Source organism: Peromyscus californicus, unplaced genomic scaffold, assembly GCF_007827085.1.
Source record: "Peromyscus californicus insignis strain IS unplaced genomic scaffold, ASM782708v3 Scaffold_10__1_contigs__length_136768540, whole genome shotgun sequence".
In the NCBI taxonomy this organism is placed as follows: domain Eukaryota; kingdom Metazoa; phylum Chordata; class Mammalia; order Rodentia; family Cricetidae; genus Peromyscus; species Peromyscus californicus.
The window spans coordinates 65,082,454-65,099,051 of NW_026294391.1; positions in this window are offsets into that span (position 1 = coordinate 65,082,454).

Genomic DNA, 16,598 nt, shown 5'->3' on the forward strand with positions numbered 1-16,598 from the left:
AACCAGAGAGGGCAACAGAAACCAAGGAATAAAACACCCACCAAATGCCAGGCAGTGGTAGCACATGCCTTTAATCCCAGCACTCAGGAGGCAGATGGAGGTAGAGCTCTGTGAGTTCCAGGACAGCCAACCAGAGCTGTTACACAGAGAAAACCTGTCTTGAAAAACCAAGCCAAACAAACACCAAACCAAAAAACAAACAAAAAAACACCCATCAGAGAATACAAGAACAGGCATCAGCACCTAGAATTACAATCATCCCAAACTCAGATGCCTAGTTGCCAATATAAAAACATAATCAATAATAATCAATAAAAGTCAAGACAAAATGTCTCCACTAGAGCTCATCAACCCTACTCAAGTCAGACTGGAGAAATGCAATATAGCTGAAGTACAAAGCATGTACTTCAAAATAACTATTATGAAGATGCTCAAAGACCTTAAAGAAGATGAGAATAACTCCATTCATGAAATCACAATCAGTGTTTAAATTTAGAAAACAGCTCAAGACATGAAAGTAGAAATGGAATTACTAAATAAAACCCAAACTCAGGCATAACAGGAACATCAAAATTTAGGGATGAAAATAGGAAGGTTAGAGGAAGCCCCACTAACAGTACAATACAAGAGATAGAGGAGAGAATATTGTGCATTGGTGACAAGAGAGAAGAAATGGGTATGTCAGTCAAAGAAAATATTAAATTAAAAAAAATCCAGGCACAAAAGAAAACCCTCATGAAATCTGGGACATTATGAAAAAAATACCAATAATAGGTCGCTACACGAGTGTGTGGGTTCACTCGGATCCATGGAATGAAGACACAGAGGCATCTTAAGAATGAATTTAGCCTATCATGGCTGCAGGGGGGTCCAGCCTTGAAGGACTGAAGCCCTTTTCCCTTCACCTAGGGCAGTTTTATTTACTCTTTTTTACAGTTTAGATAGTTAATTTGCGTACCTTCAAAGCAACCTAAAAGGAGCTCCCAGAGACCAAATGCCAGGTGCAAATTAATTGAATTAACAGGTACCTTGGTTTTCTGGGTTTCCTGGACCAAGTTTTGCATAGGCCTTTGATCCTTGGGGGACTCTCTGATCCTTGACTCTCAAATAAGATTCACATAGGACAATAAGAGAAACAAAAGGTAAGAGAAACAAAAGGTGTGGTTAAACAAAGGAAGGATTAGGGCTAGGTGCTACTCTCTGGAGCCAAGCCAGGAGTTCAGCAGGAATGCCACTACAACAAGGAATAAATAATCTCAAAACAGATAATCAAAAGAGGGATTAAAAACCTACAGCCTAACAACAAAATAATGGGAATCATAAAACACTGCTGATTAATCACTCTCAAATTAAATCGTCTCAGTTTCCCAATTAAAAAAATAGACTAACAGATTGGATTTGAAATCATGATCCATTCTTCTGCTGCATCTAAGATATACACCTTAACATCAAGGATAGACATCACCTAAGGTAAATGGAGGAAAAACATATTCCAAACAAATGGACCCAACAAGCAAGCTGGTATAGTCTATTCAATATTTGAATAAATAGACTTCAAACCAAAACTAATAAGAATAGACAAGGAAGGAAACTACATACTTACAAAAGGAAAAAATCCAAGAAGATATTGCAATTCTTAACATTTATACACCAAACACAAGGACATCCAAGTTCGCAAAAGAAACACTACTACAGCTTAAATCATATATTGATGCTCATATATTAAGAGTGGGTCACTTCAATACCCCACTATTGCCAATAGACAGATTAATCAAACAAAACTAAACAGAGACATGCTAGAGCTAACTGATGTTATAAACCAAATGGGCCTGACAGATATTTACAAAGCATATCACCCAAAGACCTTCTTAGAAGTTTATGGAACTTTCACCAAAGTACTCCACATACCTAAACACCAAGCTTATCTCAACAGAAGAATATTGAAAAAACATGCATCCTATCTGACCATCATGGTTTAAAACTGGATATCAACAACAGAAACAACACAAAGCTTACAAACTCATAGAAACTGAACAACTCACTACTGAATTAAAAAAGGGTCAAAGCAGAAATGAAACTTTTTTTTTAAAGAATGGAATGAAAATAAACCTCAACATACTCAAACTCATGGGACACAATGAAAGTGGTTCTAAGCTGGGCGGCAGTGGTACATGCCTTTAATCCCAGCACTAAGGAAGCAAAGCCAGGTGGATCTCTGTGAGTTCGAGGCCAGCCTGGTCTACAGAGAGAGATCTAGGTTCTAAGAAGCAAGTTCATAGCACTAAGAGCCTGCATAAAAACATTGGACAGATCTCATATTAGTAACTTAATGGCATACCCGAAAGCTCTAGAACAAAAAGAAGAAATAATGCCCCAAGGAGTAGATGCAAGAAATAATCAAACTTAGGTTTGAAATGAACAAAGTGGAAACAAACAAAAAACAATATAAAGAATCAATGAAAGAAAGAAAGATTTGGTTCTTTGAGAAAATCAATAAGACTGACAAACTCCCAAACAGACCAGGCTACAAAACTGTCATCCATGGAAGGCCTTAACTTTTCTGAGGAGTGGATGAGTGTGGGTTGGGGGAGGTGGGGTGGGGCAGGAGGATGAAAAAAGAAAAGAAAAAAACAAAAACCAAAGATCAAAATGAGAATACATTTAAACAGATCAACTGGAAAAAAAAAGATTTACATACTCTTATTCAAATTAACTAAAAGACAAAGAGAGAATATCCAAATTAACAAAATTAGAAATAAATGGGGGGCCATAATAGACACTGAGGAAACGCAGATAATCATAAGGACATACTTTAAAATCCTTATCTTCATTTCTAGCTAAAGCAGTATCAAAGTACATTATTAAAGATTAATATATGGACAAAGATTATATTGCCAGAGAATTATAATACTTGTGCATTTCATATGACAATTTTCTCTTGGGGGATGATAATATGAGCAGTCATTTTGGTTGATATTCATTAGACAACATGAGTTATGTCAATAGCTACTTGTGGCAAGCACAAATAGGAATGAACACCTATATTAATGCACCCTCCAAAGGCATTTCAGCTAAAACCTTTGGAAAAAGATCAGGACATACCCATTATTCCTCTGTGAAATCTTTAGGAAGTAAGTAAGTAATCCCAGAGAGTTCCTAACTATCATCATTATGACTCAAGATTCATGCCCAGACTCCAGAGTGTTTCTGTCTTCTGTTTTAAGCTTTCCATCATGTACTGCATGAACTTGAGAAAAGCATACTCAGGAATGTTCACTGAATCTTTCCTTCTTGATCCATGATTTTAAACCATGTAAGTTTAGTAATGAACACCTTAATCCTGGCATGTTCCGGTATGTGCCCCTCCCCCAATCATTCCCATGTAAATATTACCTGCCTCATGAATAAAATTGCCTTTCTTGGTTGCAGAAAGGCACTGATTTTAGAATAACTCCAGATCTCTCCCCACATGATTCGGATAATTATTCTTTCTCCATTGCTTTTATCTTCTGGTTGTGCTTACTGTTTTTTTTTTTTCTGCAAAAGAGCTCATTTTATTTGATTATGATTATAACACTCTTTCTTACATATAAGACTTAGTTTTGCTACCTGGACTGAGTCTACCAGGTTGATCTCATTCCGCGGGGGGAGGCTTTGCCCTCGAGGAGGTGGGAATGGAGGATGGGCTGGGGGGAAGGTGAGGGGGGCGGGAGGGGGGGGAGAACAAGGGAATCCGTGGCTGATATGTAGAACTGAATTGTATTGCAAAATAAAAATAAAAATTAAAAAAAGACTTAGTTTTGACTCCAATTTGTTTTCTTTTTATTTTTAAAGGTATATTTAAAGCCTCAATTAATTTACAAACCAAAGTAGGATATTTAATAAGAAAGTTTTCAGTTAAAACTGATATATCACAATGTTAAGTAACTTCTCTTCAACAAATGTAAATTTTCTAAAGTTAGGAAGTAAAGTGCTGATAATACATTCTCATGTAGCAGTAAATCAGAGGATGAACGGGTATATCCACCTCAAGCCTTCAGCATTATAATTCTGTAAAAGATTGAACATCTGGGTCTAGATTTTATTTATGTACAAATTTGTTTACAAAAAGGTAGATTCTTTGAAACACCTGTTAGGAAATAGGCATAGTTGGTATGTATATATATATATGTGTGTGTGTGTGTGTGTGTGTGTGTGTGTGTGTGTGTGTGTGTGTTGTAGTGAGATAGAAAGTTACTAAAGAAAAAAATAATGAGTCAAGAATTAATTTCCATGTTCTTCAGTTGTGATCAGTTTTGTAGCCTAATTAACACTGGCTCTGAATTTTATTATTATTTTTTCATTTTTTGCAGTAATTCTCTCTCTCAATCTTCCCCTATCCTGCATTTCATATTTAAAATTTACTTAACCCAACATAAGACCAAACTTCCAACCGTTTTGTTAAAAGTTTTTATATTTATACAGCCTAAGATATCTCTTTACTTTTGTGAACTTCCATACCTAGGTCGCCACTTCTCTTGAGTAACATACTATATGTAACAATATTATATTGTGATCGTTTGTGTACTTGTCTACTTCCCCTATTAAATCGTAGCCTCTGAGCCAGTATTTGTAATTTTATATTGCGTCTACACTGTAGCCTATATTATGTGCCAACACATACTCAAGTAAACAAATTACTCTTTATGTGCATATTTACATGTGTTGAAAACAGGAGCAAATGGGTCTACTTGCATGCACTGTTAGTAACAGCCCCTCAATTTGCATCCAATAAAGCTTTAACATTTACCTCTCTGCTTGTTTTACAATGACTCTACTGTCATGGTTGACTGGCATGCTTATTGGAGGCAGAGAAATATTTGATATGAGGCGGCATGCTGCAGGTTCTGTTCTTCATAGAAACTTCTTTACATCCCACGTATGGTTTCAATTTTATCTCTGAAATTTAGATCAAACATGGCTGTCAACACACATTTTCTCTTTTTAAACTTCATTTCTTTATCTTTGACTTTTGTAGATAGCCCATATCTTATGAGCTCTTTCTGGTTTACATAAATTACCTCATAACTAAGGAGGTGTACATCCTAGATATATACAAATGTCTGTCTTACACATTTATATTTGTCAATAATGCAATGACTGTAGCTAGAACAGTCATCAACTAGCAGTTCAGGTAGGAGAATGCATGTGGCATGAAAGCAAAATGGGGACTACTGTGGGAAGGAAGGGATGGTTCCTCAGGAGGGCACAGGGATGGGAAAGAGGGGTAAGAGAGGAGGATTACCAAAAGAAAATACCATGATGAAACCTGTTACTACACATACTGCTGTGGGATGTCTTCTCTGTAAGCTGTGAATATGTGTTGCTCTGATTGGTTGATAAATAAAGCTGCATTGGCCTATGGCAGGTCAGGATGGAGCCAGGTGAGAAAATCCAAGAGAGACAGTGAAAGGAGAAAGTAGAGTAAGGGGAGACTCCAGCCAAACTGCCGTCCAAGGAGCAACATGCAGGTAAAGCCACAGAACACGTGGCAATACATAGATTTACAGAAGTGGGTTAATTTAAGATGAAGGAACTAGTTAGCAAGAAGCAGAGGCAGGTGGATCTTTGTGAGTTTGAGGCCAGCCTGGGCTACCAAGTGAGTTCCAGGAAAGGCACAAAGCTACACAGAGAAACCCTGTCTCAAAAAACCAAAAAGAAAAAAAAAAGAGAAAAAGAAAAAGAAGCTTGCCATAGGCCATACAGATGGTAATTAGTATAAGCTTCTGAGTGATTATTTTATAAGCGGCTGTGGGACCTCAGGGACACAGGAAAACTTCCAGCTACACACACACTAGTTTTTGAAAAGCCATGAAACAAAAACCTAAAGAATAATTTTAATAAATAATTATTAAAATGAAAACAAATTTTTAGAATTATGAATGTCAGAAACATTCTGTATCGATATTTCCTGTTATTAAATTATACTTTTATGATGGTGAATTTTATATTAACATATTTGATAATAACAAATATTCATTTTGAAAAGTGCAACTAAGCATAAAGAGGAAAATAACAATAATACTGGAATTTTACAACTATAAAATAACCTGTTAATATTTTGATAGATTCCCTTTTTCAGTTTAAATAAATACAATAATGTTTTTCAGTTTAAATAAATATAATAATTATATTTATAAATGAGGGTTAATGTAATAATTGGTTTCATATTTTGATATTATATATTAACATTTCCCTTTCTCTGGATCATTAAAAACTTTTTAACTATTGGACACTGTGCCTTTATATTAATTTAACCATTTCTCTCTTGTTTTCCCTTTTTGAGTGTGCCACAAATATTTCAACAAGAAATGCTTGTTGTCTATGAATCGTTTGTACTCTTAAGATCACTTCTTTGATATGAAAATACTGAGGCTCTCAATGATTGTTTAGAAAATACTATACCAATTTTTTTTGTCTCTTGATTGGACTAGTAGATATGGTGTGCTTTTTATATGAATTTTTTATTATTGTAGTTTTAAATATGTTGAGCACAAAGAATGTTAGATTTGTAACAATTTTCAAGACTTCACACATCTGCTACTAAAATTGCGAAAATTTGTGCTTATTTCATTAATATTATACCTTATGCAAAATTGACTTTAGTCATTTAATAAAGTATATTTGATGTTATGCTAGTATAACACAATATTTTAAACAGAGTGGCTTATAAGCAGTCTAATACTCAGGAGACAAGATGATGTTGGGCATTCAAGGACATTCTGGCTAACATTGATTATTAAAGGCTAGGACTATACAGAAAACTGTTTTCCAAAAACAGCAAGTACACAGAAGAAATGTTTTTCTTATAAACCTGTATGCTAGGAATAGCATCATTTTGTAGGGAACAGCACAACTGAATTGTAGTGGTTCATAGTTTGCAATTATTTTTGTATTTTCATATTGCACAAAGAGAAATAGAATTAGAACTGTGAGCCATTTCTTCTAAGGGACCTTGATATTATCTATGAAGTTTCTACCATCCTTTCCTGAAGTATAACCCCAAATCTCTATCTTTTAATACCATCACATATGGGTTAAGGTTTAACACATGAATTTTTGAGTGATATAAACAATTTCAACCATGATACAGCTTCTGAGACATCTCAGACATAATAAAACTATACAATGATGAAACTTACTTTATAAATATTACATTTATTTCTATTATTTACTTTATGAGTTTGGATAGGAGTGCCTGGTTGTGTCTGTATGTGTGTTTGGAGGTAGAAGGACAACTTTCACAAGTCAGTTCTTTCCCTCTTTCATAGAGATCCTAGAGACTGAACTTATGAAAGTTGTCCTTCTGGTCTTCAGGCTCAGTGGCAAATATATTTACTAACTGGCCATCTTACCAGATGCATAATGATTAAATTGTTATGTTTTATTTTGATCTTCTCACTAATGCAGACAGTTAGATGTTACTATACTCTTAAATAAATGTAGGAAGCTGAGATTTAAAAACCTAAGTAGCTTCATCAATATAAAAGTAAGGAGCCAAATAAAACTATTTCCACATTGATACACTAATTTTTTGTTATGAATTTTCTCTTCACTAGTAAAAATATTTGTAAAGGCAAAGAAATACAGTTTTGTCATAAATGTCCTTACTATAAAAAACAATCAAAAGTTATAATCTTATGGTTAGAAATATCAAAATTGTATATTGTATCACTTAAATATATGCAAGTAAAAAATGAACAGAAAGTAATAACAATAAATACATTCTTAGATTTTATATTCTCTAATTCTATATACACAGATAGCCATTGATGTTGTGTTTCTCTTAAATGTTTCCAGAAATGTGTGTATAATATCTCTCTATAGGTATATTTTTCTTTTGTGTCTATACTATTAGACTTAAATATAGATGTTACCTTTTACATCACTGTTTAAAACCATGGCTCATCTTAATCTTGTGTTGAAACACAAAAATCTTACCTCATTCTATTAAAATCTTGACATTTCTTCTACTGTGTGGTTATACCATAAACTATCTTAAAAATCATTTACTAATTACATTCTGCTTATTTCTCTGGTTGGAAACTTACTAAGTAAATATCTCTTTGTAAATAAGTATGTGGCAGAAAGCTCAGTGATAACCATATTTCAGAATGCAAGCAATGAAATACCTTATTAAAAGATGATAGTGTAAAATTGTTGCACAGAATTACCCAATTAATAGTCTGAAGACTATCAATAGTATATTAAAAATTTGGCAACATCAGCAAAAATAAAATCATGTTATTTAAGTTTTGACTTTAAGGTGTACCATTTCTGGTTGGGATGCTGGAGAGTTATAGAAACAATGTACTACTGCTGCTGGACACAGATCCCCAGTCTTGTATCCCAGGTGAAATCCCAGGATATTGAGCTTCACCATGTCCTAAGAGTAGCAACAGGACATGGTACACTCAAGGGGGTAGAGCCTGTGGCTTAACTGTCCCTGGCATCTCTAGGTAAGTCTATTGTCCCTGAGGGGACAGCTGGAAAGCCAAGGGCACACCATCAAATATGTCTGTACTCTAAAGACAATAAAGAATTTCTATGTACCCAATGATGTACAGAAATTTCTTCCAAAATTAACTTCTTCACTAAAACAGAATGTTGGAAACCGAGCACGGACATTGATACAGTTCTTCAGTCTTATTCAGATTTCATAAATTCTACCTGCACATAATTGTAAATTCCACATAAATTACCATCTGCATAAATTTTTGGCCCAAAGTTAATATCACAATACAGAATTGCTTGTCACTACTTGAATCCTGTTAGAGGTCATTGATAATAGCAAATAATTCATACACCATTCACACTTTATAACTCTTGAGTGATAATACCATTTCTATCATTTTCCCACCCTAATATGTCACTAAAATGAAATTGTAAATGTGGTTTGGGATTTTTTTCAAGCAGTATAATTTTCTGGAGGATTTCCTCTAATATTGGTTGTATCAATACTTTGTTAAATTTTTTATTTCTAATTGAATAGTATTTTATGATAAAATATACCCATTTCTTTAATATCTGCAATATTACAAGCTTTAGTTTTAATATATATATACATATATATTATATGAACATGAATATAATAATTTAAATGAGCACATATTTCCTTTTCTCTGGGGAATGACAAGTTGTCTTTGGGTGAATATATGGTAATTGCATGTTAACATTTGAAAGAAACTGCCAAATTTTTTCATGGTGAATGTTCCATTTTGAGTTCCAACCAGCAATGCGTGAGTAACATGATTTTTCTCTACTTCTGCCAGGATTTAAGAATGTTACTTCCTTTTTTAAAATTACAATGCTCATTGTGGTTGTTTGGATGTATTTGGTGTCCATACGCTCATTGGCCTCCAAAGGGAGTGGCACTATTAGGAGGTGTGGCCTTGTTGGAGTAGATGTGGTCTTATTGGAGGAAGTGTGGCACTGTGGGGGTAGGCTTTGAGGTTTCATTTCCTCAAGCTTTCCTTGGTGTGATTGTCAGTTGATTTCCTATTGCCTACATAGCCCCCTTAACTAGATGTTTTCTTTATGAGAGTTGCCATGGTCATTGCTCTTCAGAGCAATAATAAACCCTAACTAAGACAGTAATAAAGTTGAACATCTTTGTTGGGTTAACTTATAATATTTTATTCTCTTCACTTAATATCTGTTTGTAACTTTGTTCAGGTTCCAATACATTCTTAGAATTTCATGTTGATGTTAATTTTTGAGTTAAGTTCTTATTAACTGTACATATTTGAGGGATATCAGTGTGATGTTTTATGCTTCATGCAGTTGCATAATGCTCATTATATCATGTCTATTACTTGTACATTACATCAAATAATGTACATTATACTAAAGTAGTTAGCATATGTATCACCTTTATCATTTATCTTTTTAAAGCTATTTTGAAGTACAAAATGCATTACAGTTAGTGATATTTACTTTTCTCCATTATTTTTGGTGAGAATATAAATTACTACAACCAGAAAGTTTTATGGCTATGTCCCAAATCTTTAAAAATAAAAATACTGCATAGTCCAGTAACCCCACCATTGACTCTCTATAAAAATGACAGGAAATCAACATACCAAAAAGATATCTGAACTCCATTTATTGCTACATCAGTCACAGAAATCAATATGCAAGATAAATACAAAACATAAATGTCTAAATGGACAAATTATTAAGAAAAATAGTTAACATTATATAATACCATTCACATGTGTTATCTTATAATGCTGATATCAAAGAAGTTTAAAGTAGAATATTTATGAATCTAGAAAGAGTGAGATATTATTATGAGTGTCTTGGGTTGAGTGAGATATGTGCTCCATATTGCTGGGCATCAGAATACTTTGTCCAGTTGAGTAGATTTAGGAGGCATTACCTTGCTAGAGTATGGAGGCTCACAAAGGTTTCCTAGTGAGATCTGAGCTTTCTTTACCCAGCAGGGCTGCATTAGAGGATTGCTTGACCATGTGCATGGTTACTAGGTGACTAGAAGGCTCTACACTTGGCTGAGCTAGGGGACTTGGCTGAGCTAGGGGGAGGTTTTGCTCCACCCCCTGACTTTCCTATAAATAGCTCTTTAGAAGAGACATAAGGGGCCGATGGATAAGGATCCAGGCCCTCCCAAGGATATCCTGTGTTTTTATGTTTCTCTCCCCTCTATCCTTCTATCTAAATATTTCTTAATTCACCCTCCTCAAGAGTATCCTGGGGGAGGGGAGTGGGAGCAGGTTTCCCCACACTATAGGAAGTATGTCAGAGGAAAAATAAAGGAATTATGCTTTGTAGTGATTTCATAGACATGTTGGAAGCAAGTCATACCAGAGGACATAAATATTTTCCATGTAAAATGCTATATTATGTAAAATGGTGATATTTGTTCAAGTGTGGGCATGACAGACTGGGGCATGAAAGGAGCAATCATGTGTGGAAGTTTAAAAGGTTCATAGGTGAGATGATATTGAGTACAATGAAAATAGTATCACAACAATCTCTAATATTTTGATACTGGAATTCTGGAATATTTGTAAAAGATTTTCCAAAATGATGGAGTAAAGGACGAAATGTTAAGTATAAGAAAATCTGTGGATGTCCTTCAAATAAAAATATAGTCATCTACTCCTACAGCTGAAAAAACACTTTCATCAAAGTAGCTAGATACAAGATTACCTCAAAAAATTCAGTAGCTCTGCTATATATAAATGGCAAACTGAGAAACAAATCAGGGAAACAACACATTTCACAATAACTGAGGCAGATAAGGCCAAAGCACTGGGCCATGCCTTAAGCAAACAAATGTGCAGAGAGCACTCTGGCCAGAGGAAACCTAACCCATAAGCTCTAAACCAAAAGGTAATGATGTGTAGGGCAGGGCCAAACAAGAAATGCTACAGCAGCTAGGAGCAAAGCCTGCCAAAAAGCCATATATACCAACCTCAGCCCTTTGTTTAATAAATGAGAGATTGCTTGCAAACCTCCTGGAGTCTGTGTCATTGACTCTGTGTCTACCTACCCCCTGCCCATGAAATCAGAGACAGCAAGACCCCAGCAGCAGAGCCAGCAACAAATAATCTCAAATAATATCAAATATTTTGGGATAACTCTAACCAAGCAAGTGAATGATTTGTGTGATAAAAATTTCAAGTCTTTGAAGAAAGAAATTGACAAAGATATCAGAAGATAGAAAGATCTCCCATGATCATGGATCTGTAGGATTAATGTAGTAAAGATGGCAATCCTACGAAAAGCAATCTACAGATTCAATTCAATCCCCAATCAAAATCCAATATAATTCTTTACAGAACTTTAAAGGGCAATTTTCAACTTCATGTGGAAAAAAAAAAAAAACAACCCAGGATAGCAAAAACAATCCTGAACACTAAAACAACTACTGGAGGTCTCATCATTCCCAATTTCAAGTTGTACTACAAAGCTAAAAAGCATATAATATTGCTATAAGAGCAGACATGTAGATCAAGGGAATTGAACTGAAGACAAGACATAAATCCACACACCTATGGATACCTGATATTTTATAAAGAATCCAGAAATATACACTGGAAAAAGACAACATCTTCAACAAATGGTGTTGGTCAAGTTAGATTTCTGCATGTAGAAGAATGTAAATAGATCAATACTTATTATCCTGCAAAAAACTCAAGTCCAAGTGGATCAAAGCCATCAACATAAAACCAGAATCACTGAACCTGATAGAAGAGAAAGTTGGGAATAGCCTTGAACACATTGGCACAGGAGCCAACTTTCTGACCAGAAGACCAATAGTGCAGGCACTAAGATTGACAGTTACTAAATGGGACCTCATGAAACTGAAAAGCTTGTGTAAGGCAAAGGACACCATCATTTGGATAAAGTGGAAGCATACAGAGTGGGGTACGATTTTTACCAACTCCACATCTGATAGAGGACTAATATCCCAAATATATCAAGAACTCAAGAAACTAGATATCAAAAAAACCAAATAATCCAGTTAAAATGGAGTACAGATCTAAATAGAGATTTCTCAACAGGGAAATTTTGCAAATGGCTGAGAAACACTTAAATGTTCAACATCTTTAGCCATCAAGGGAATGCAAATCAAAGCTATATTGAGATTCCATTTTATACCTATCAGAATGGGCTTAGATCAATAACACTAAGGATAGCTCATGCTGGCAATGATGTAGAGCAAGAGGAACACTTCTCCATTGCTGATGGGAATGCAAACTTGTACAACCACTATGGAAAGCAATATGCAGTTCTTCAGAAAGTTGAGAATTGATCTACCTCAAGACTCAGTTATACCGCTCTTTGGAATATACCCAAAGAACACTCTCATCCTACCACAAGGACACTTACTCAACCATGTTGTTTGCAGTTTTATTCATCATAGACAGAAACTGGAAGCAACTTGGATGCCCCTCAACCAAAGAATAGATAAAGAAAATGTGGTACAATTACCCAGTGGAGTGTTACTCAGATGTTTAAAAATTACATCATGAAATTTGCAGGAAAATGGATGGAACTAGATAAAACAATCATCCTGAGTGAGATAACACAGACCTAGAAATATGAATATTGTGTGTATTTCCTTATAAGTGGATATTAGCCATGAAGTAAATGACAATTGAGCTATAATTAGTAGACTGGGAGAGGTTAGGTAAAGAGGAAGAGTCTAGGGAGTAACACCTGAATCTCTCTCTGAGGGAGAAATAAAATAAACATTATGAGCTGACTGGGGGCAGGTTGGGGCAGGAGATGGGGAGATCAGGTCGGGAAAGGTGGGATGGAGTGAGAGTGTAGGGAGAGATGGCTGGAATTAAGGGTGTTTGGGGGATGGTGTGGAAGCCTAATGCAATGGGAACTTCCTGGAATGTATGAAGGTGACCCTAATAAGGATTACTAGTAATGGGGGACAAGGTGTCTTTTTAAAATTAACATAATTTCTTTATTGAATCTTTGGAAATTTCACATCATGTACCTTAATTCAACTTACCTCCCAGTCCCTCCATATTCTCTCCTCAGCCCTGAAGTGGGCCACAAAAGAAAATTTAAAAAAAATCAAACAAAACCAAACCAAACCAAGTTAACAAACAAAAACAGAAAGAACAACAACAACAAAAGAAAGAAAAAGAAGCCGGGCGGTGGTGGCACATGCCTTTAATCCCAGCACTCGGGAGGCAGAGCCGGGTGGATCTCTGTGAGTTCAAGGCCAGCCTGGACTACAAAGTGAGTTCCAGGAAAGGCACAAAGCCACACAGAGAAACCCTGTCTCAAAAAAGAAAAGAAAGAAAGAAAAAGAAAAACCTCATGGCTCCTCCATCTTTCCTACTTCTCCAACACCTCTTCCTCCATCTTGTTTGCATTGGGAACCATGGTACATCACACAGTACTCCCTTTTGTCCAATCAGCTTTATTTGCAAATGTTCTCTGCAATGAGTCATTGGTCTGGTTCAAGGCCTCTGGTTTTTGATATATCATCATCACTGGATCCTCACCAAAACTCCTCTTGGAGATCCTGCAGCTGTCTTGAGTCATGGAGATCCTGTGGGTATCATTCCACAGGACCAGTCCTTTCATGAGCTCCAGCAGGTCCTAGATGGGGTAGATGTTAGGATGGGCCAACCCAAGGCCTGGCTGTGGGCCTGGGTAGTAGCTGAGATGATCAGTCCAGACCACTGGGCCATCTCCCTCAGGGGATGGGAAGAGCCAGCTCTACTATGACCATGCTATCAGGGTCAGCTCTTCTTTGCCCATGATGAGGGGTGGGGCCATATCTCCCCAGTGCTAGAGGGGAGCTCTCTTGCTGTAATGTCCAGCAAGGTGCAGGGCCAGCTATCCAAGGCCAACAAAAGGCAGGGTAGATCAGTATGGCTCTTTAATTTCACCATGCATGATTCCTATGGCCCCCTGAGGTGACATGCGCCACAGATATCAACACATACCCCAGTTGAAGCAGTACCAGGGACCTAGAGATGGCCCTGGTCAACAACCAAGGATGTTTCTTGGACCCAGCCAACATCTTGGCGCTGGGTGGAAGAATAGGCCACTCAGATTAGGATGGCTGTGGTTGTGGCATGCCCCCGGACACCAACAAGGCCACAGGTTGTAGCCCCAACCCTGGGCTTCTGTGTAAATCGTTGGTGGCAAAACAGGCTTTGGACTTCAACACAGACCCTGGCTATGACAGGACCACAGACCCAGACACAGTCCTTGGCAATAGCTGTGTCTGGATGTCATCTCTGCCCCAAGTGGCAGCGCAAGCTACTCAGATTGGCCTGGCCCCAGCAGCAGCATGGCCCTTGGACCCTAACATGGCCCCAGATCTTGGGCATCTCACATGGCCTTCTATGGTGGCAGAAACCTCGGATATCATCACAGACCCTGGCTGCAGTAGGGCCACAGAACCAGATATGGCCCTGAGCTGCAGCTCTGGCATGGATGACACTATGGCATCGGGTAGCAGTGCAGGCCATTCAGATCTGCATGGCCTCAGCTGCACCATGGCCTTAGGCCACCAACACAGACTCAGGTAGCTGACCAGACCCCAGGTATCCATATGGCCCTCTGTGGGAACATGGGCAATGGACTTCAACACAGATACTGGATGTGATAAATCAACAGAGTCCCTGGCTGCAGTAGGGACATGGAGGGTCAAGGAGTCTTAACTAGCTCTCTCTTGTCTCCAGGTGAGGCTTCTATTGTTGGCACTGGATTGCATTCAATTGAACTTTTGACCAAGGGAGTCCCATGGAAATTCTCAAACAACCCAAGCTGTGGCTAAGGTAAAGGGTTGCTCTCCACAAACTGACAGCTGGGCCCCATTGTCAGAGACAATATCCACAAAACTCAATGTGGAGAAATCAAGCAGGCACTTGCATCCTTATGCTCTAGTCTCTTTGATGGGGGCAGGTATCCTGAAGGATACTGAAAGAGAAATGTGGACACCAACCCAGCCACAAATCCTACGATCTGTACTCTGTCCTACCTGCAAAATATGCTAGGGCAATGGTGGCACAGAACTTGTGGCAGTAGCAAACCAATGTCTGATTTGACTTAGGGCCCATTCCATGAGAGGAAACTCATGCTCGATACTGCTTGGGTAACCAAGAACCGGAAACTAGATAGTCCAGAGACCCAAACTACTGGTCTAAACCAAACACTACTGGTCTAAAAAAATAAAGTATAAATAAAAGGATTCTCAATGATAATTTGCTATACTCATAGATCAGTGATCCAGTCATTATCAGATAGGCTTCTTCCAGCAGCAGATGGGAACAGATGCAAAGACCCACAGCCAGAAGTTGTGCAGTGACAGTCTAAATGGGAGGTCTTCTTCAAATTCCTCCCCTAAGCACTCAGGAAATCCCACAGAAGAGGAAGCAGAAAAATTTTAAGAGCCAGAGGGGATGGAGGACATCAGGGGAAGGAGGCCCTCCGAATCAACTAAGCAAGGTGCATATGAGCTCACAGAGATTGAAGCAGTAAGCACGGAGCCAAGTGTCTGCACCAGGTCCTCTGTGTATATATTGTACTTATTAGCTTAGTATTTTTTATCAGAATCCTGACTGTGAGAAAGAGTGGGCGTCTGACGCTTGTGCCTGCTCTTTTTTCCTCCAGTTGGGTTGGTGTGTCTGACTTCAATATGGTAGTTTTTCTTCATTTTACTACATTTTATTTTGTCATATCTTGTTGTTATCTCTTAGAAGTCTGTTATTTTCTAATGAGAGTCAGGAAGAGACTGGATTCAGAAGGGTATGTAGATGGGGAGGAATTGGGAGGGATAAAGGGAGGGTAAACTGTACTCAGGATATATTGTATGAGAAAATCTATTTTAAATAAAAGAAAAAATGAAAAAATATATTTATCCAAGATAATTTGAAGATTTTATTAGAAATTTTGTGAGTAATTTTACTAACCTGTATTATACATGTGAAGATTGTGAATAAGTTGTTGATCTGTGTTTTTCATTTGTAGTATCCTATTTATTTGTTTTTCTTAGCTATTAATGTATGTGCTGTATTCTAATAATGGTGTGATTTAAAATGGAATAATTGTGG